Source organism: Mauremys reevesii, linkage group 9, assembly GCF_016161935.1.
Source record: "Mauremys reevesii isolate NIE-2019 linkage group 9, ASM1616193v1, whole genome shotgun sequence".
In the NCBI taxonomy this organism is placed as follows: Eukaryota; Metazoa; Chordata; order Testudines; family Geoemydidae; genus Mauremys; species Mauremys reevesii.
The window spans coordinates 71,501,959-71,518,053 of record NC_052631.1 but is presented as its reverse complement, the minus strand read 5'-3'; the positions used below and the strand labels follow the sequence as shown (position 1 = coordinate 71,518,053).

The 16,095-nt window shown below is 42.4% G+C and overlaps 1 long non-coding RNA gene across 2 annotated transcripts in view; it reads left to right on the top strand.

Moving 5' to 3' along the window:
* The window catches only part of LOC120371684, a 67,935-nt gene extending 57,123 nt beyond the window's left edge, over positions 1 to 10,812 (top strand). The window contains exons 3-5 of one of the 2 annotated variants that reach the window (XR_005584521.1): positions 1,635 to 1,731; positions 9,797 to 9,948; positions 10,625 to 10,812. This is a non-coding gene — a long non-coding RNA (uncharacterized LOC120371684). Of the gene's footprint in view, positions 1 to 1,634; positions 1,775 to 9,796; positions 9,949 to 10,624 lie in introns of those variants that run through there. The other variant, XR_005584520.1, reaches the window with a different exon arrangement.
* The last annotated feature ends 5,283 nt before the right edge of the window (positions 10,813 to 16,095 follow it).

Genomic DNA, 16,095 nt, shown 5'->3' with positions numbered 1-16,095 from the left:
GGAACTACACCAAGGGCTAAAACTGTAATGCAGAAAAGCTGTTAGAGTATCTTTAGGGCTACTCCAAATTGCTGATGGCCTCAAGCTGGAGATTGCTGGAACACTAAACCCCCATTATTTTGAAATGAAAACATTTTAAATAATTTTAGAAGACAGAATAAAAGTTTAGAACCATTTTAAACACTTGTCCCCTACCTACCAAATCAGCCCCACAGCTGGGTTGAAGATAGTCACTGTTACCACCACTTTTTTAGCCCTCCTTTGCACCTTCATCATTAGGCAGCACTACAAAGATATCTCATCATATCTGAGACATGGGCAGTCATGCCTAGTGGCCAGAGCCAAATATCAGCGCTAGAATCAGAAACCAGGGCTGAGGATCAGAGCTGAGTTGGAAACCAGGAACCAAAGCAAGGTAAAGAAGCAGGACCTGTCACATCAGCCAACTGGGGTCCACCTACCTGCACAAACAACTTCCTGGTGTCCTCTCCAGGCTTACGTAGAGACTTTGGGACCATTGCCAATCGGGGCCTCAAGGCCCCACAAGGCTTACAAGCCCGTCAGTTGCTGCTCTGCCAGAACCATTAGGTGGTGGCCTGGATGTGGCAGTTGCTCAGTGACCAGCAGATCCAGGGTCTAGCCTCAAGGAGCCTCACACTCCTGAAACTCTATGTGTGAGCTCCATGGCTTCCCCCACCCTAAATGCCAGGGAAACCACAGAATCCCTGAGTAGCCACTAGCGCTTAACAAGTGTTAACGTATTCTCTTTTAGTCTCTCATTCAGTACAGGTGCTAACTTGGCAGCTATCAAGGTTCTCAATTAAATTCGTTCAGCTGTTATCACCACATCCGATGATCCTCACAAAAATATGTCAAAAGTTGTGGATATTTTCTATATTAATAAATAAATGGAATCCATGGCGCACACACACACAAAAAATGTGGCCTTAATCATTATAACATCAGAGCTGGAATCAGAAACCATGACTGAGGAGCTGATCCTTTTCACCCGGGTATTTTACATTTGCTACTGTATTAAGTTACTAGTGGCAATCACTCACATACCATTAAAATGTGCAGAGTTCTGTTTCTGTAATTCAGCCTCCTGATATGAGCAAGGTAAGATAGGAGGGCTAACTCACATGCTGTCTGTTCTCACAGGCTGCCAGGGAGTCAAGATTAAGAGTCAAGCCATATTTTAAGAATTAGCAGCCCCCCATAGTTGTGTGATATGTCTTGTAAATGAATGCACTGACCTTAAATATAACCATATACTTTATCCTGCAACAGACTGAATCACTGACTAAGCCACTTGTCCAACTGTGATATGACCAGAAAACAGAAGAGTCCAGACAGGAAGCCAGAAGTAGTTTACTTTCACAAAAGTGTGATTGGGGATATATATTTTGTAATTTTTGCTGACAATTGTTAAATGGTGTCATGTTTCTGAAAGAAGGCCCCAGCCAACTCTGGGGCACCCCAGAGGCTAAGACAACTGCCAGTCAAGTGACCCTAGTTCAAAAAGGAGTAAATGTTCCCAATTCTCCGGCCATTGCAGGCCATCACAGCACTGACATACTGGCTCTCGGGGCTTGAATGCTGACTGCACTGTACTCTGTTTGTCTCATTGTCAGGGACTCTGGAGGGAGTCATTCATCTGCCCTGCCAGCCAGAGGCATCAGAGCTGCAATCTCACCCAACTGTGACTAGAACTTGGGGAAATGAAAACATGTAAGAAATTGGAATATAAAATAACATGTAAAGAAATAAACAATGGTGGTAGCTACTTTGCTGTCCTATTGATTTCAAGGTAGCTTTGTTCGTGTCTATCGTACAGATTCTTTCTTATTCTGTGCTTGTACAATGTTCAGCAATAGGGTCCTGATCTCATGTGGGGCCTCTAAATGCTAACATAATACAAATTAAGAGTGAGAAATATGGCATTATGCCTATCACTGAGTAAAGTCACCTAAACCCAGCTTTTGGAGACCTCCCCTAGTCAGATACCCAAAATAGTTCATCCTTAAATCTTTATGAATAGAAGAAATAATGACTATTTATATTTGAAGTCTGACAACACAATAATGGGGCCCATTAGGTAAGTATCGCTATACTCATTTTCCAGCAGGTTAAACTTTGCCAGCTTATATGACTTCCCCAAACTCTCTCAGTGAGTCACTGGAAAACATGAAAATGGAACCCAGGAGTTCTGACTCCATTCTCAATCCCAACCACCAAACAACATTGTTTCAAACTTACATAAATGTGATGCCCAAACTTGTAAAAATATGTAATATATGTAGAGGAAAAAAACTTTTCCTATTTACAATTAAACTGCGTTCTGGGAAAATAAACATGATTATCTGCCAATGATGATTTAGAAAGTTATGTCCTTTGCTTACTGTTTCATCAAAGAAGAGCGTTAAAATTACTCCAGCTGATGCATATTGTTCCTTATTATATTCATCTGTGTGCTCTCTAATGAATTGCAATGATATAATGAATGAACAAAAAAATAGGTGAATTAAATTACTACATTTCTGGCCTTAAGTCATAAATCAAACAGCATCATACAACTAGAAAATGTATTTTTAAAAGAATTAAATTACATACAACTATTTTTACATCCTTCATCTTAATTAAGTGAATATTTATATATTCACATTGGGAAAATATATGTATATATCTTTTGTCTCAGGATAATGCTACATCATAGCTTGGGATATGCAGCCCCATTAGTTACAGTTTAAATTAATAGTAAAAGGAAATAGAGCCAACTTAATAGAAATCTGAAGTGCAGGGTTATGTATAAGCATGCTAGGGCTTACATGAGTATAGAAAGCATATGCACAGGAAATCTGCCTGAATGACATATACTCTGAATATTTAAGGTATTGCCCAATGGGAAAATGGTTGGCACTAAGGGGAAACCAGACTTTTGAAAAGATACTGTTTAGAGGCCAAAGTCCAGCAGCAGTAAGAAATGACAGCGATAAACCTGTCCACTGCTGTCCCATCAGTGTGTCATGAAATCCATTTCATGGCACAAGACCTCAGATAATGTCTGAAACTTAGGCTGATTGAAGTCTGAGCTAATGCCAGAGACTAGGGGAATTGGTCCCCGGTTACATAACTTGTATGCATTAGTAAAAGCAAAACATATGGAACACAACAAAACATTTGAACCCAGCACAGAGACACACTGCAAAATGGTGGCTGTTTGCAACACAGATGTACACTATGAATCAGACTAAGAACACATACAATAGTACATGCAAGCTTGAAAAACTAAAAAAAAAAAACCAAAAAACCAGACATCCATTCCTCATGCAGCCATAATGCTGCCCTTATGTTTGTTACACACACACTGAACACCTAATATAGAACATTAGAGGCAACCACGACCCACATCTTTGGTCAGATCAATGAACACAATCATTGCTGAACTTAGCTGATCCTGCTAGCATTAGTGACCTGACATTAGATGTCAGTGCATGGTGCTGGCTCAGAAGTCCCATTACAGCTAAAACGAGTGGCTGAGTCACACACAGCCAGTAGCCAGAGTGTTAATGCAATCCCAAAACAATAGTATAGTCACGGTGGCATCATGCTGTGAGAGTGCAGCTGTCAGGTGTGCTCTATTTAATCACAGCCAGATAAAGCTCAGAATAGTAGGAAGGGTGTGTCAGTGTCATAACTCACTGTCTGCCTCCCAACCCTCCAACCAATCCTTCCACATATCACAGCTACTCGTCTGCTTCATGAAGCCTCCATTCTATGACTTTGTTGGTCGCTTGGGTTTGCATTTCTTAGCAGCCTGCTGATATCTGCCCTTCAGACCTGATCCAAAGCCAACTGAAATCAATGGAAGGACTCCCATTGACTTTCCCAAACTCTGAGATCATAACCTTTGTGGTATGCCATACTGTGGCAGCCATGTGTCTCTAATATCCTGGGTCTGACAAGGTGGGTGAGGTAATCTCTTTTATTGGACCAACTTCTTTTGGTGAGAGAGACAAGCTTTCGAGCTACACAGAGGCGAAGAAGAGAAGTTGGTCAAATAAAAGATACCTCATCCACCTTTTCTCTCTAATAACCTTTGTGGGAAGTTCTTCATTTTACTGAGGTCATGCCCATGAGTTTGCTTTGCAGCAGCATTGAAAGGGCAACATTTTTCCTTTTATCACCTGTATCTTACACACATTGTTTCTTCAGGGTAACGTTTACACTCTCTTGTAACTTTAACTATGCTATGACTGGACCCACAGTTAATTACTAGTTCTAACAGATGTGTTTATATGCCTAAAAAGTAGCACTCCTAAGAAATGATGATTTGGGGGACCTGCCTAGATACAACGTATGCACTCCGATATTCTGAACTCAGTACATTTATGCCTAATGGCTGTCATTATTGTATATTTCCATTACACTGCACATGGTAAGGAGATGGGAGTGGCAATTATGTGTCTACCTCTAAATGGGACAGTTTTTAAGGACCATCAACAAATGAATACACCTTGCTCTAGCAGAACCTGGGTTAGCTGCAACCTAGGTAAATCAGGTCCCTTCAGATCTCTAGATGGGAAGAGAGTGAAGAATTCCCAAAAGGGAAACAAAGAGACGTTTTGGCGCAGGCCTTCAAAATCCTGAGAGGTTAATAAGTTCTTGGAGAGGACTGAAGGGGCATGCTTCTTTGGCAAGAGGAACCTTTTGACTACTGGCCTAACCAAAGCTGAAGGAAGCTAGCCATAGGAGTCAAAGAGGAGACTTCATGATCAGGGAATGCTGATCTGGAAAAGAGAAGTCCAGGAGAGGAAACCTGGCACTCTGAAAGGATACTGACTGAATCCCAAAAATGCTCAAGAGAGGTTAGAAAACTGATGCAAGGAATGGCATACAGGTGTTTCTTATTTTGCTTGGATATGTATTTCTCTTGTGTAAAAATAAAGTGTGGTTAGTTTAGAAATCCTTGGCTTCAACAATCCTGGGTCCCTGAAGGGTTACATTGTAAACCAGAGTACCTATGAGGGTGGACTCTGGAAAAGGTGTGCTTCAACTACTGGAAATTCTTGGGGTTTGGGGTAGATAGATCATGGGGTCCCACTTCTGAAGTGGGTACAAGACAGAGTCTGTGCCCGGGGAGTGAGCCTAGTAATCAGAGAAAGAGACAGTGCCGGAAACCTGCCCCGACCAAGCATAGCTATAAAACACATGGATCCAAACACAGCAGCCTGGTGAGTGTCCAGTGAGGCCAAGGGGAAGGGGGAGACTCAACCAGGACTGGGACACCTGACAGTTCCACATTTTATATATTAAACAAATTAACAGTGGCCATATCTAACTACTTCATATAGTGATAAGGGGTGTTACTCGGTTGTTCACTTCCAAAAATAAAGGTCAAAAACACCAGCAACATAATTCTCCAAAGACCCAATCTACTCCAGATGCAAATGTTCAGATATTGATTTTCACTAGCTGCAAATGTGTAGCCATGAAGTTCACTAGCCTAAAAATTTACACTCTTAAATATTTATGAATTCTTTTTCTACTCAATGGATGCTGAACCATAGTACCCTCCAGCCTTACATTTCTCTTCATCTATCAGTAAATTTTGAAGGTTGAATTCTCTGTAACATGCATCTATACTTTAATTTAAGCACTAACTCTAGAAATTGTATTAACTCTTCATCTTGTTTAACCTGTTAATAGCAGCCAAATACATTCCACCATCATTTCACTTTGCAAAATTCCACCATAGTCTGAGACAATTTTGCATAAAAATCAATGGCCAGCATTAACCAGAGCATACAAATACCTGCAATTGCACACTTTCATTTCAAGAAGAAGGGGTGGAGGGAAGGAAGGATTGGCAAATGGAATACAAAATCCTCATATGGGGCAAGATTTTGGAGTGCTAATATTCACCCTCTTTGAGCACTTACTTATATGAGTAAACACATTGAAGACAACAAGACTAATCATGTGAGTAAGAGCTCCATAGTACAGCCCTGATGTCCCAGAAACCTTTAGGTCAAATACTCAATCTACACAGTAATTACTGTGAATGCTGTTAATGTCTAAAGATACTTGTTACTGGTTTGAGACCAAGATTTTATTTTGGGCAATAATAGCTTTAGCAAAGTCAGAATTCCAGATATTTAGGACTAGTGGAACATCATTATTACTAGTGGCTATTTCAAAGTTCGATCTTTCTCTCTTGATTGGAAAAGGAAAGAAATACTTTGTTCTAAAAACACTTGTTTGCACAGGTTAGTTGTTTATCCCTTTTTTTTTTTTTGGTCTTTTGTCCATCAGTTTTAACCATGGCACAATCCACTTGTCCACTACATCGTTTGAGAATGGTTTGAATAATTTGTTTTGATAGTATTTGCCATACTTCCTCCATTTGTTTTATACTATCGAATTTTGGTTGAGTTTTCCAACCCTACAGACAGCTGGTGAGAAGAGTAACAGAGTAGATCGTTTTCTTTTTAATTATTTAAACCTCCAAAAGTGTTAGTTTCATGATAATTGCAAAGACCTAAACCTAAATCTTTTTCTGCTGGAAGAACAATATTTGGATAGAATCATATTTTAACTTTCTTCCTATTTCCCAAATTATTTTATATAAACAATTTATTTATTGTTGTGACAAAAGACTTGGCAGTGAATTTACCTTTGTCCGACTTGTCCTCGTCCATCCCTCCACAAACGCAAGTCAAGGCCACCCCATTCTATTTTGTTGTGAGCATGTTCTTTCCATTTCCGGCCAAAAAGTTTTGGCAGTGAATTGGCTATGTAAAATATAAGTATCAGGGCAAGCAATTCATTTCTACTGTATTTACTTAAACCCAGTTTAAGTGTTCCTATTTGTCAAGATACTGTAAACTGATGGGCATCATTTAGATATTCAGTAAGTTTAATTTAACACTGAATTTTTAAATACCAGTAGCAAAAATGGTGCATATAACTCTTTGGGATGATATTTCTGAGGTTTATTCCTTAACCCTGAATGCTGCAATCATCCTGCGTATGCACAGGAATATCCACAGAGAGCCAGGAAACTGCTGTTTTCCCTGCATTCTTCCATTGGGAAGATCTCTCTCTCTCCCCCACACTCCAACCCTGAGGACAAAGCTACAAATCCTAGTCAATACTGTCTTTAGTTTGTTAGCCCTTGACAAACTATGCTATTTTCAGTAGGTTTTTTTAATACATTTGTTAACATTAATTCAGCATTGTAACTTGTCTATTTGCAATGGCTTGAGAGCTAGGAGCAAATTATAGATGCCCATAGACTGTATCTACACACATAGGCGGCAGGTTTGTATAATTTTTGGTGGGGCCCAAAATGGTAGTGCCCCCCCCCCCCGCTCCTGCCCTGTAAGCCGATATAAAATGAAGCTACAACACGTCAGTGCCACAAGATTACAAGGGTCAATTAAAAGTGGAAAGTCAGAAGCAGCACTTGCCTACTTCAATGTACAGTATTATATTTTGTTGCACCTGTTGTGATGAATTGGGAATGTTCTTAATATTTTCTCTGAATACTGTGTGGGTGCCTCAGTTTTCCCTGCAAGATGCCAACTGAAGGTGTTGGGGACAAAGAGATCAGGTGGCCTCCCTGTCCAGAAGAGACACAGAGGCCACAGGAGGGAGTGTCAGTTTGGAGCTGGCTGGGGAAATGGGGAGAGACCCAGAACTTGGTTCTGGGCTCCCCACCCCCCAAGATGGACTGACAGAGGGGTTCTGTTTTCTGTACCAACAAGCTCTGTTTAAACTGTGTTCCCGTCATCTAATAAACCTTCTGTTTTACTGTCTGGCTGAGAGTCACATCTGACTGCGGAGTTGGGGTGCAGGGACCTCTGGTTGCCCCAGGACCAGCCTGGGCAGACTCGCTGTGGAAAGTGCATCATGTGGAAGGGCATGCTGAATGCTCCGAGGTCAGACACAGGAAGGTGTAAGCTTCTTGCCCTGGAGACAGTATGCTCCAAGAGAGGAGGCTCCCCCAGAGTCCTGACTGGCTTTGTATGGAGTTGTTCCAAAGCATCACAGCATCCCCTTCCACCCCATGCACTTCCCAGAAGTCCGGACAGGCACTAACACTCCCTCCTCCGGCCTTTGTCTCTTTTCCAGGCATTAGGAGGACACCCGATCTCTCTGTTCTCCAACATCTTCAGTTGGCACCTTGCAGGGGAAACTGATTTGGGAGAAATGCAGCAAAAAGCTGCTCTGAGCTGATTTGAATTTTAGTGAAAGGTGAGGGAGGCTGGGGGGGTGGTGGGAGCATGGGGATGGGGAGGGCTGCATGGCATGGGGAGTGCTGCTTGAGCTGTCTGGGCTGGCACAGTAGTGGGGGGACTGTGCAGAGGGGAGTGGGGTTGGGAGAAGAGGGACGAGGTTCCGGGGCAGTCAAGGGACAGGCAGCAAGTGGATAGGGGCAGGAGTCCAGGAGGGTTACAGGGGGGGTGGGGGGGGGGGTTGGGGGGGGTGGGTGGGGAGGGGGGAGGGGGAGGTGGAGGAGGAGGGAGGAGAGGCTAGGATAGGGGGGAGGGGGGGCAGGGGGGTCGGGGGGCAGGGAGGGGGGGGGGGGGGGAGGAGGTAGGGAGGGGATAGGTGTGGAGGGGGCTGGGGGGCAGGGGGGGCAGGGGGGGGGGGGGGGTGGGGGGGGGAGGGGCTGGGCTGCAGGGGGGGGCTGCTGGGGGCTCTGGGGCTGGGGCCAGAACCTTTTTAAACCCACGCCGGCCGGGAATCGGGGGGGAGGGGGCTGGCTCTGGCCTGGGCTGGGGCTCTGGGCTTCCCGCCAGCCGCAGCGCCGTGCCCTCCGCCCCGCGGCTGGGATTTGCTGGGCTCTGGGCCCCCGCCGGCCCCGGGCGCGCAGAGCCCTCTGACTCCCTGCGGCTGCCGCTGGCGGGCTGGCGGCTCCCGGCTCTGGGGGCAGCGCAGAGCCCCTGACTCTCCGGCCGGGCTGGGATTTAGCGGCTCTGGGGCCCCCGCCGCAACGGCAGCAGCCAGCCTCTGACTGACCCGGCCGCGCTGAGATTTTTGTCTCTCTCTGGGCTCCGCCGGCGGCGGGGCCCCAGGCTCTGACCCCTCCCAGCTGCGGCTGGGATTTAAAAGGCTCTGGGCTCCCAGCGGCTGCCGGCAGCCCAGAGCAGGGGAGAAACCTAGCTCCAAATATTGCCTGAGCAGAGCCCCTGACTGTGAATATTTCTGGGGCTAAAGCCCCAGGAGCCCATATAAGTTGGCGCCCATGTCTACACTTGGATCTGGGTGTGAGATTCCCAGCTCAGAGAGACCTACAAGTGATAGCTCTCATTGAGCTTGTGCACTAAAAATTAGTTGTATAGCAGCAGTAGCATGGGCAGTGGTGAGCAGTGTCACAGGCTAGCCATGCTGTGTACATATCCACGGGGTCCAAGCGGGTTTGTATCTGGTGGCTAGCCAATACCATCACTTGCTGCTGCCCGTGCTACTGAGGCTACATGACTACTTTTAGCGTGCTAGCTCAATGATATCTACCCCAGCTGGGGAATTACACTCCCAGCTCCAAGCATAGGTGAGCGCTTTCCACACCTTCAGTGATCACATGGAGGAAACTTTACCCTGAGTACAAGGAGGAAGGAGTCTGCTAGCAGTGCTTGAAGTCCCACATGGGCATATGTAGAGGGTGTGGCCATGGCTGCAGGGATATCATGGGGGGGAGCATCTGTTACACCAATGTGGCAAGGGAAGTGAGTGAACACCCTCTCCCTAGAATCTCACGAGGCATTTTACCTCTTGCTTGTCGTTGCAGGCACAGAGCACAATTCAGCATAGTGCTGAACACCTGTGAGGTATTGAGTGTCATCAGTTCCCACTGACACCCATAGAGTTGAGGGTGCTCAGCACCTTCCCAGCTCATGGCAGCACTTTGGCAGTGCACTGCCCTTAGCAACTTCACAGCAGGTAAGCATGTGCACACCCATTATTTGAATCTGCTTCCTAGCACCTCTAGTTGGATTGAAAGAGGCTTTATAAAATAAATTTTTATGGTCATACTCTTGTACCCGGTTAGGTTTCTTAGCCCTACATTTTAATTATGTGATTTGGGATATATGTGTGGTATTTTTTCCTATTGTTTTGTGGACAATATACTTTTAATACGACTCTTGTTTTCCAATATTTTACTGAAAAACTATTTGTGCATGTAAATTATTATACAACACTGATGTGCTGATGGAGGGATTTGATAAGGTAAAAAGGGTGAGCAAAATGTGCTAAACATGAAATACTATAATGTAGGATAGGAAATTAGAAGAGTGGGGATTGGATACACAGTATGAATAATTGACAGTTCTACATAATTAGACACACCATTTGAGAATAAAGGGGCACTATATGAAGATAATGAGGTTTGCAATACTCAGGGCCCTTACTGTACTAGAATTTCTCACCAGCTATCATATCTTCCTCTCCCTCCCCTCCTTCCAAAACGATGTTTAATTTTGTTAGGGCATAAATGATGGGTAGAATAATTGCTTTTCATATCATTGCCAGAGTGTTTCTGATCTAAATAGTCTTTTGGTTGTAATATAATAACTAAACAATTTATAATGAAATATCCTATTACTCCTGTGTGTAGATAACAGAGGACAGAAAAAGGAATTCATAACAAAAAGAACTCTGAATAATTTTGCATTCACCTATGAATTGGATCATCAGTTTTGGTCAGTAATTTTGGGCAGATAATATAAAGTAAAAAAGTTACTGTACTACTCCCTAATGTGAAATTAATTAGGGGAGCCCTCACAAAGACAGTGGCTAGAGACGAGGAGCAGAGATAAAAATGTCAGAGATTGTGAGATTCAGTATAATCCTTTATTTACCTCCAAGTTCATTATTTTCAGCATCTTCTTTCTAATAAATCTCTATTTAAACATTAACCTAGAAATCTTAAATATACTTTAAAAATCATTTGAAAAATATATTTTAACAGTGCACAATAAAATGCCAGATTATCATTGAAAAATCGAGTAACAACAGGACACAAGTCAAGTTTCAAAACCATTATGTAGCCTGAAATTATGCTTCATGATCACTGTGTCAGACAAGTAGTAGTTCATTGGTCGCAGAATTTACTTCCATAGAAGTTGGATCAGGTCCTTTGTTTTCTGTGTGGGCTTCTGAACATATGGGCATTTAGTCAATCCAATTTATACCATTGAACACATGGTACCAATCTCAGCAATCCCCCAAATAGTCATTGATCGCTTCCATATATAAAGCTACATTAAAAAGCAGCTGTCACAAGTGTGCTTCAGCAGAGTTCAGCTAATACCCCAAACCAATTTGATACATTATTTACTAAAATTCTGCACCTTAAGTTTAAAAAAAATAGTCATTCATTAGAAACCCTGGAAATGACCAATTAAGGGATTCATCCAGTGTTCCACTGATTTATTATCCTTCAGCCCTCCCTATTATATACCTGATTCACACTGTTCACCAGTCCTCACTTTGACTCCTTTTTTGGTTGAGTCTTGGAAAGATGTGGCAGTATGTCCACTGTTGGCTTAATATATTGTTTACTAAATGGATAGTATAGATTTTGAAAGGCTATAGTCCCAGTATACATTAAGTTGTGTCAGAGTTCTACTGGTTCTCTCACAGTGGGATGTACCAATGTAGAAGCATACTGTTTCATAACATAATTGAAATCATTCATTTGTATTGGTGTTATGAAATATGTGAGATTATATGGTGTACCTAAGTGTTTGTAGCCCTGCAACTGAACGTGAGTATAATTAACCATATTGTGTAAAAATCAACAGGTGTAGCATTTTACTGTGAATCATATTGCAGTGTATGCTTTCATATGTTAGACTTCTTGGCACTGAAGAGGAACCCAAAACAAAATCCAAGCTAAAATATTCCCATCATTTTAGGAAGTTCAGGATCCAGATCCAAATGTTGTGGCTTGGACGGCTCTCCAGTCAGCACCAAACAAATATAGATAATGCCAGTTACGAGACCTGCATCTCTTTTGGTTGCCCAGAGCTAGAGTTGTTCCTTCTCAGCCATCTTAGTCCCCCAGTCATTACCCTCTATGATTCCTATGCTCTTTTTATGTTCTAAATGCCTTTCAGACAATCTGCAAGGTACTGAGGCAAATGCTTTCCTGCTTCACTCAGCCTTAGAGTAGAAAGAAGAGTCGGTCAGATTTCTAAGGTCATTTGTACAGAACTTCTGCACAGAGGCATTTCTCCTTCAAATTCCTTCCCCCATGGCCACATACATGCTCAGACTGCAACTAACTGCCTGACAACCTACTTTCTGATTGCTTCTGCTGTGCATCCCTGCAAGTCAGACTCTCCCACTGTTACACATAATCTCTATATTCCTCTCTCTGGTTTCCCAAGGTATTTGTACAAAAAACAAATGCACTTGTATATTTCAGAATTTAGCCAAGCATCCACCCACTGTTCCAGAGAAAGTAATGAACCTCGGCTCCAGATTTACATGTCTCAAATCACAATGTTCTTCCTACAGCAAAGAAATGTTAATTCCCAATTTAAATTGCACATTTACTATTACTGAACAAAAAAGAATTAATAGACCATTGGAGTTCAGAATCTCAACTGAAAAAAAAATCAGAAATTTTCAGTGACTGTTACATTATCAATGGTAACTCTCCCCAGGCTTTTCCCTATTCTTCAGTTGGGGACCAGTAAGCCCTTCTGAGCTCCTCCTATCTGCACCCAAGCCAGGCTCTGGTTTGCAGCATTAACTCCTGTACAGTCTCCTCTGTGACTGCTGCTGTGCAGCAGCAGGCAATTCAGTGAAAGGAAGATGAAGCATCAGCACAGGTAGGTAACCCTCCATGTAGCCAACCTTTTTCTGCACATCTAGGGGTCCCTGGGACCCACAGGATTGGGAGACTGCTCACCCCTTCCCCTCACTATGAATCCTCCAGAAACAATTCTTATCTGAGGGCAAAATTGCCAGAAAACTGTGAGGTGAGTTTGGCAGCATTTTCTAGCCTCTCTGCTTCCCTTCCACAGATTTTTCTATGTGAGGGAATATTCTTATCTTTTGTGTATATTACATGGAAAATAACTGCATATAGAATTAAAACAAACTGAGTCTTTGCTGTGTTATCACCCAGTCCTGCTCCAGCTGAAGATAACAGCAAAACTCAGTGGGAGCAGAAACAGGGTATGGGACTGCCTCTTTCCCTTCTGAGACACAACAAGAGTCTCCAGATATGAATGATGGGCAGCAGGAAGCAGAGCTGGATGAGAGTTTGTCTGCATGAGAATACAGCATTGGTATAACTCAAGGTGTGCATTCAAACCAATACAGCTAAATTGGTGCAAAATATTGTGGACACTCTTATTTTGATTTAAAAGTGCCATAGTCAATTGGGAACATATTTCACTAAACTGAAACATCCACTCTTATACCAAAATCAGATCATCCACACACTCTTTTGTAACAGTTTAAACTATATTGGTTTGAATTCACACCTTGAGTTACAGGCAAGCACTAAGCAGGGAATAGCTTCACTCTTTGGAATTCATTACCTCATGGTGTTACCCTTCAGGACAACTATTTACTCAGCCTTTTGCCTAAGGATGGTAGCATTAGTGGGTGGAGATTAATTTACAGACTCAAGGGAGGTCTTATCCATTGTGTGCCTAACGAATCGGTGTGTTATAGTGACTGTACCTAAGGTATGATGAGCAGATATTGCAAGAGAAATACTCACCAAGTGTATCTGTCACCCTTCTAGTATTACTTTAGCTCGAGTAGCCTGTGCTTTGGAGCTTGAGGCCGTGGGTTCAACCCCTCACCCCACCAGAGGTGTAACTGGATTAATTTAAAAGTAACAACATAAATAAAAAAACAAACAAACAAACCAGAGTAATCAGTGTTTCAAAAAATCAAAACAGCCATAAAATGACCCAAGTCTTCCCACTGTTCCTCTTTATTCTATTCAAGTTTTAACAATGAATTATATAATTGAATATATTGCCCTTTGATTTCATATTCACCCAAGTCAAAGACCTTTCATTTCATGAATGCCACCCCTAAGAGACATACATTCTGCTTACTGAGTCACAAGCAAGTATGTCTAAGATATGTAAACACTTTTGGGTTTGGATTGCTCTAATCAGTCATGCATTGAGGTTGAAGTACATGCGGCTGCTAGGTGATCAATTTATTGTTACTCTGATGCCTTTAAGTACGCATGCATTTGTTTTCAGTAGTTTGTGCATGATGTGAGAGAAATAGCCCAAATGTGAGTTAGCCTGGTATAAATTTGAACTTTCTTTACCTTAATTGAAATTTTTATTAACAAGATCCAAATTAGCTCTCTAGCTCTAGGTTATAAATCACTAGAACTGAATCTGTGACTTTTCACCCAGTTAATGCGACAAACAGTTCCTAATCCTTGTCTGGCAAAGGGGTGATGTGACAGTTGCCATAAGACACCTACATTTATTTTAAGAAATGCTACAAGGATATTTGCAACGTACAAGTGTTGGTAAAGGACAATGACTGTCTGTTGGGCCATGAGTTAAATTCATGAAAGAGTGAAGACCTTCTAATGAACGTTGGAGCCACCTTGTACTCTCCAGTCAATATCCAGAAATGAGGGGATGAGGCAGTTTCCATAAAGTGACCTCCTGCTCTTCACACTCTTTTTGTATTTTTGGACCACACGTGACTTGCAGATGTAGCAGCAGATATTGTAGAAGCAGGTCTAGTTTAAGGGCCACTTTCCAATCTGACCAAGGGTCACACATGACCACAGCAACAAGGATTGGATCTCACTGTTAGAATTTGAGACATGCAAGGCTCCTGATGCACTGAGGAGATGTCCAGGAAGGTGCCACAAGGGGGAGTAAACTAGAATCCCAACCATAAAGGCCCAGGTGAATGCAGAAGTGGGTGTTTTTCTCAGGTCACCACACCACCAAGAAATGCTAATACTCATACTTTCTAACGCTGGTCCTACAGAAAGAGGAGATTAAAAAAACTACAGTATATGCCAGCCTGACCAGCTAACGTGCTTCAATTTTCTCTCCCCACTCATAATGAAAATTTAATATAGGATTAAATGATAAATTATAAAAATCTCAAAATTTGTGCTCCAAATACTTCTTCAGTGTGAGGAACTGACCAGCGACACTATCACCTGGTCTTCTGAAGGGCAGTGTTGACTCTAATGCCATGTGACTCCAAAGACCACACAAGCCGAGGAGTGAATCTTTCCTTTTTACCTTAACTATCTTCTTTTTTCCTCTTGTATTCGGTGGAGACATTCCTTAGTATCACATTTTTCTATAATTCTTTTGCGGTGTGAATGTGTTCGAAGTTAGGATGTGCGTGTAAGTTTATATTAGGAAGGCACTAGTAATAATTCCCAAACTTATATTCTAAGCAAGCCCTGCTTTTACAATCACTGAGCATCTTCCTGGGTTTAGTGAAAAGTGTCAGCAAAACTAAGCTATAATATACAAAAGGAAGTGATAACTGCTGATTACTAATGTATTAAAAGCCAGGTAATCAGACTGGTGGGGAGCAAACAGGATAATCGCTCAGCATAAGAGAACTCCAGCAGGAGCTTAAATTTGTATTGAGGGCTGAGATATAAATTAGTTTGCTTTTTATTCGAAAATCTAGTTCAGTTGACTATCTTGCCATGAATAAGATCCGGGAATTGGTATTTAGAACTAAACAGAAAATTGCCTCCTTATATTCCAGGAGTTAATATTTGTAAGAATTAACTATGTGTGGTATTAGCCTCATGATTTGATGATTGTCTAGATTAATTTGATTACCATATTTACTCGTTCATAAGCCAAATATTTTTGGTAAAAAAGTGACGCATCAAAGAGGGGGGTCACCTTATAAATGGGTCTACACCAAAATTTGATGATTTTAAACTCTATGGAATCATTGAATTGAATATCTAATACACTGTCATTTTGTTTACCTGGAGTGTCTGCAGGCATGGAGCCCCTCAGCTCCCTGTGGCCGTGGTTTGCTGTTCCCAGCCAATGGTAGCTGTGGGAAGTGGCATTGGCTGGGAACAGCGAACCGCAG